Raw genomic sequence first — 6,690 nt, forward strand, 5'->3', positions numbered from 1 at the left:
CTAGGCGATGTATTAGTCACAGGAGGAAGTTGTTCTGGCTAGACTATGTATTAGTTACAGGAGGAAGTTGTTCTGTCTAGGCGATGTATTAGTTACAGGAGGAAGTTGTTCTGGCTAGGCTATGTATTAGTCACAGGAGGAAGTTGTTCTGGCTAGACTATGTATTAGTCACAGGAGGAAGTTGTTCTGTCTAGGCGATGTATTAGTTACAGGAGGAAGTTGTTCTGGCTAGGCTATGTATTAGTCACAGGAGGAAGTTGTTCTGGCTAGACTATGTATTAGTTACAGGAGGAAGTTGTTCTGTCTAGGCGATGTATTAGTTACAGGAGGAAGTTGTTCTGGCTAGGCTATGTATTAGTCACAGGAGGAAGTTGTTCTGGCTAGACTATGTATTAGTCACAGGAGGAAGTTGTTCTGGCTAGGCTATGTATTAGTTACAGGAGGAAGTTGTTCTGGCTAGGCTATGTATTAGTCACAGGAGGAAGTTGTTCTGGCTAGACTATGTATTAGTCACAGGAGGAAGTTGTTCTGGCTAGACTATGTATTAGTCACAGGAGGAAGTTGTTCTGTCTAGGCGATGTATTAGTTACAGGAGGAAGTTGTTCTGGCTAGGCCATGTATTAGTCACAGGAGGAAGTTGTTCTGGCTAGACCATGTATTAGTCACAGGAGGAAGTTGTTCTGTCTAGGCGATGTATTAGTTACAGGAGGAAGTTGTTCTGGCTAGGCTATGTATTAGTCACAGGAGGAAGTTGTTCTGGCTAGACCATGTATTAGTTACAGGAGGAAGTTGTTCTGTCTCAGGCGATGTATTAGTTACAGGAGGAAGTTGTTCTGGCTAGGCTATGTATTAGTCACAGGAGGAAGTTGTTCTGGCTAGATTCATGCATTAGTCACAGGAGGAAGTTGTTCTGGCTAGGCTATGTATTAGTTACAGGAGGAAGTTGTTCTGGCTAGGCTATGTATTAGTCACAGGAGGAAGTTGTTCTGGCTAGACTATGTATTAGTCACAGGAGGAAGTTGTTCTGGCTAGACTCATGTATTAGTCACAGGAGGAAGTTGTTCCTGTCTAGGCGATGTATTAGTTACAGGAGGAAGTTGTTCTGGCTAGGCTATGTATTAGTCACAGGAGGAAGTTGTTCTGGCTAGACTATGTATTAGTCACAGGAGGAAGTTGTTCTGGCTAGACTATGTATTAGTCACAGGAGGAAGTTGTTCTGGCTAGGCTATGTATTAGTCACAGGAGGAAGTTGTTCTGGCTAGACTATGTATTAGTCACAAGAGGAAGTTGTTCTGGCTAGGCTATGTATTAGTCACAGGAGGAAGTTGTTCTGGCTAGACTATGTATTAGTCACAGGAGGAAGTTGTTCTGGCTAGGCTATGTATTAGTCACAGGAGGAAGTTGTTCTGGCTAGACTATGTATTAGTCACAAGAGGAAGTTGTTCTGGCTAGGCTATGTATTAGTCACAGGAGGAAGTTGTTCTGGCTAGACTATGTATTAGTCACAGGAGGAAGTTGTTCTGGCTAGGCTATGTATTAGTCACAATTTTTTAACTCACCGTTTTCTCTCATTTGAGGCTGATGCACTAAAGTGTGGCCTTTGTGACACTCGTGTCACAACATATTACTGTTGTGCCATTGTTACGACCACACCATTTTGATTTGTTTGTACCACGGATTCACCCTGACGCCGGGCAGTGTTATTGGCGACAGTGACACCGTCCACCTTAACTGCGTTTTTAATTTTTAAGACCTTCTAAACTTTATTTACGTTTTAACCTGTTATTATTTGTAGTTTCTTTAGTTTCTATCTTCTTAAAGACTGGTTTCTAAACACTTGACAGGATGAATACATAATCGAAACGGTGTTAAACACTGACCTATAAATACAACTTAGTAAATTGTTGTATCTTAAAATAAATAAATTTACCAAGTCGTTGATTTTATGAATACCATCTCCATTATGGTTCAATAGCTTGTGGTTGATGTTACAGGTCACCACGTTTAACCCAGTTTGATGTTAACCTGAGCAGCCACTGGGAAATGATTCACATGTGAATTGTAGCATTCCTTTTTTCAAGAAGGTCTGCAACATGTTGTTAGACATTGTTTCGCTTCCACCGTGTTTCTTATGCAGAGAGACTTGTTTAAGGATCTTCAGTGAGTGATTAGGCACCACAATTGTGAGATGGTAATGGACCAGATCAGAAACATTGTTGCTTTAGTGGTCACGTTACGTGCATCTATATATTTTGTCCATTTTTCTTGTTTTTTATCTTCTTATGTTCGTAATTTTTATTTATTGATTAGTGTCTACTGAATATGAAATTTATTCATTCACTTGGTTTATATGAGTAACATACTAATTCCGAACTAGCGATTCATTCAATGCATGTCACGTTTGTCTGAAAGGGAAATATTTCAGCCACTAAAAAGTTATGATTAACTCAAAACTCAGTAAGGGTAGCCTATTGGTTAACTCAAAACTCAGCAATGGTAGTCTATTGGTTAACTCAAAACTCAGCAATGGTAGCCTATTGGTTAACTCAAAACTCAACAAGGGTAGCCTATTGGTTAACTCAAAACTAAGCAAGGGAAGCCGTGCTTATGTATATTGGTGAACGCAAAACTCAGCAAGGGTAGCCGTGATTATGTATATTGGTTAACTCAAAACTAAGCAAGGGTAGCCGTGCTTATGCATATTGGTTAACTCAAAACTCAGCAAGGTTAGCCGTGCTTATGTATATTGGTTAACTCAAAACTCAGCAAGGGTAGCCGTGCTTATGTATATTGGTTAACTCGAAACTCAGCAAGGGTAGCCGTGCTTATGTATATTGGTGAACTCAAAACTAAGCAAGGGTAACCGTGCTTATGTATATTGGTTTACTCAAAACTCAGCAAGGGTAGCCGTGCATATGTATATTGGTGAACTCAAAACTCAGCAAGGGTAGCCGTGCTTATGTATATTGGTGAACTCAAAACTCAGCAAGGGTAGCCGTGCTTATGTATATTGGTGAACTCAACACTCAGCAAGGGTAGCCGTGCTTATGTGTATTGGTGAACTCAAAACTCAGCAAGGATAGTCGTGCTTATGTATATTGGCAAAATTCTCTTGCTGCAACAGAGAGAGGATGCGTAAAAAATGCCCCCCGTCAGTGGCACGGATGTATGTCTGCGGACGTCCATCGCTATCAACCAGGTTTCAATAATGGTGGTGGGCACAGCACAAATAGCCCATTATGTTACTCTGTGCTTAATTACAACCAATAATTAGCTAGTTTAGATATAGATCTTCCAGGTGCTTACACTGATTTATTAGTTTTTAACAACTCCATATCAATAAATAACTTTTTACTGTTTCTACATTCTGCCAATAAACATCTCCAGAAACGTGTTTAAAACGACGTGTGCTTCGACAGATTTTTAACATTAGCCAAAACAAATCGTTTGTTTTTATTCAGAATGAACTGCAGTAATCTCAGACTGTTTTAATATATATTTTCTAAAGTCCAGATATCTGAATTTTGATCATTAGATTCTAATCTCACCTGAAATATATTTATACTTTCACTTAACTTTCACTCGAAAACAACTTTTTAAACACTCCTGATTTCCAGTTCAATATGATAAGAGACCGAGTACATTAAATAAAAACATTATTATCGCCCGCTTCAAGCTTTCTTCTATCTCATAATCGTGCACCTTAACAATAAAACATTATTATAGCTTGCTTCCAGCTTTCGTCTGTCTCATAATCGTGCGTCTTAACAATCAATATGATAGGAGACCGAGTACATTAAATAAAAACATTATTATCGCCCGCTTCAAGCTTTATTCTGTCTCATAATCGTGCGTCTTAACAATCAATATGATAGGAAACCGAGTACATTAAATAAAAACATTATTATCGCCCGCTTCCAGCTTTCTTCTATCTCATAACCGTGCATCTTGACAATTAATATGATAGGAGACCGAGTGCATTAAATAAACATTATTATAGCCCGCTTTCAGCTTTCTTCTGTCTCATAATCGTGCGTCTTAACAATTAATATGATAGGAGACCGAATACATTAAATAAAAACATTATTATCGCCCGCTTCCAGCTTTCTTCTATCTTATAACCGTGCATCTTGACAATTAATATGATAGGAGACCGAATACATTAAATAAAAACATTATTATCGCCCGCTTCCAGCTTTCTTCTATCTTATAACCGTGCATCTTGACAATTAATATGATAGGAGACCGAGTGCATTAAATAAAAACATTATTATAGTCCGCTTTCAGCTTTCTTCTATCTCATAATCGTGCGTTTTAACAATTAATATGATAGGAGACCGAGTACATTAAATAAAAACATTATTATAGTCCGCTTTCAGCTTTCTTCTATCTCATAATCGTGCACCTTAACAATAAAACATTATTATAGCTTGCTTCCAGCTTTCGTCTGTCTCATAATCGTGCGTTTTAACAATTAATATGATAGGAGACCGAGTACATTAAATAAAAACATTATTATCGCCCGCTTCCAGCTTTCTTCTATCTTATAACCGTGCATCTTGACAATTAATATGATAGGAGACCGAATACATTAAATAAAAACATTATTATCGCCCGCTTCCAGCTTTCTTCTATCTTATAACCGTGCATCTTGACAATTAATATGATAGGAGACCGAATACATTAAATAAAAACATTATTATAGCCCGCTTCCAGCTTTCTTCTGTCTCATAATCGTGCGTCTTAACAATTAATATGATAGGAGACCGAATACATTAAATAAAAACATTATTATCGCCCGCTTCCAGCTTTCTTCTATCTTATAACCGTGCATCTTGACAATTAATATGATAGGAGACCGAATACATTAAATAAAAACATTATTATAGCCCGCTTCCAGCTTTCTTCTGTCTCATAATCGTGCGTCTTAACAATTAATATGATAGGAGACCGAATACATTAAATAAAAACATTATTATCGCCCGCTTCCAGCTTTCTTCTATCTTATAACCGTGCATCTTGACAATTAATATGATAGGAGACCGAGTGCATTAAATAAAAACATTATTATAGTCCGCTTTCAGCTTTCTTCTATCTCATAATCGTGCGTTTTAACAATTAATATGATAGGAGACCGAGTACATTAAATAAAAACATTATTATAGTCCGCTTTCAGCTTTCTTCTATCTCATAATCGTGCGTCTTAACAATCAATATGATAGGACACCGAGTACATTAAATAAAAACATTATTATAGTCCGCTTTCAGCTTTCTTCTATCTCATAATCGTGCGTTTTAACAATTAATATGATAGGAGACCGAGTACATTAAATAAAAACATTATTATAGTCCGCTTTCAGCTTTCTTCTGTCTCATAATCGTGCGTCTTAACAATCAATATGATAGGAGACCGAGTACATTAAATAAAAACATTATTATAGTCCGCTTTCAGCTTTCTTCTATCTCATAATCGTGCACCTTAACAATAAAACATTATTATAGCTTGCTTCCAGCTTTCGTCTGTCTCATAATCGTGCGTCTTAACAATCAATATGATAGGAGACCGAGTACATTAAATAAAAACATTATTATCGCCCGCTTCCAGCTTTCTTCTATCTCATAACCGTGCATCTTAACAATAAAACATTATTATAGCTTGCTTCCAGCTTTCGTCTGTCTCATAATCGTGCGTCTTAACAATCAATATGATAGGAGACCGAGTACATTAAATAAAAACATTATTATCGCCCGCTTCCAGCTTTCTTCTATCTCATAACCGTGCACCTTAACAATAAAACATTATTATAGCTTGCTTCCAGCTTTCTTCTGTCTCATAATCGTGCGTCTTAACAATTAATATGATAGGAGACCGAATACATTAAATAAAAACATTATTATCGCCCGCTTCCAGCTTTCTTCTATCTCATAATCGTGCGTTTTAACAATTAATATGATAGGAGACCGAGTGCATTAAATAAAAACATTATTATCGCCCGCTTCCAGCTTTCTTCTATCTCATAATCGTGCGTTTTAACAATTAATATGATAGGAGACCGAGTGCATTAAATAAAAACATTATTATCGCCCGCTTCCAGCTTTCTTCCATCTCATAATCGTGCGTCCTAACAATAAAACATTATTATAGTCCGCTTTCAGCTTTCTTCTATTTCATAATCGTGCGTCCTAACAATAAAACATTATTATCGCCCGCTTTCAGCTTTCTTCTATCTCATTATCGTGCGTCTTAACAATTAGTTTTGTAAGAAGCTCAGTCGTAAGACTGTCATGTTCAAAGCACACAACTCTTCCTTCCGTCTAAAAGAACAACTTAAGTTACATTAGCAACAGCACAACTTTCAGAGATAAAAACAGGATATTATCTATAAATAATCACAGTTCCATCTAAGTTTATCTTTACTTATTTGTTCTACTCATAGATAAACAGTGAGACTACACTTTTAGGTGTTTATTTGAACTTTAAGCCAAACCAGTGACTGAATGAGGAAACGGAATTGTTGAGACTGTTTTGATTCTTTTCAGTTCCAGTTTGGACTACTTACTCTCTAAGTTCTGGTTACGTACGACTTTCTTCACACATTAATTACTTTCATAGCCTAAAACAACGGATAGTTTCATAACCTTCAGTCAACTTCCTTAAATATCTCATAACAATCACTTCTTTCGACCAAA

This window comes from Tachypleus tridentatus, chromosome 12, assembly GCF_004210375.1.
Source record: "Tachypleus tridentatus isolate NWPU-2018 chromosome 12, ASM421037v1, whole genome shotgun sequence".
In the NCBI taxonomy this organism is placed as follows: Eukaryota; Metazoa; Arthropoda; class Merostomata; order Xiphosura; family Limulidae; genus Tachypleus; species Tachypleus tridentatus.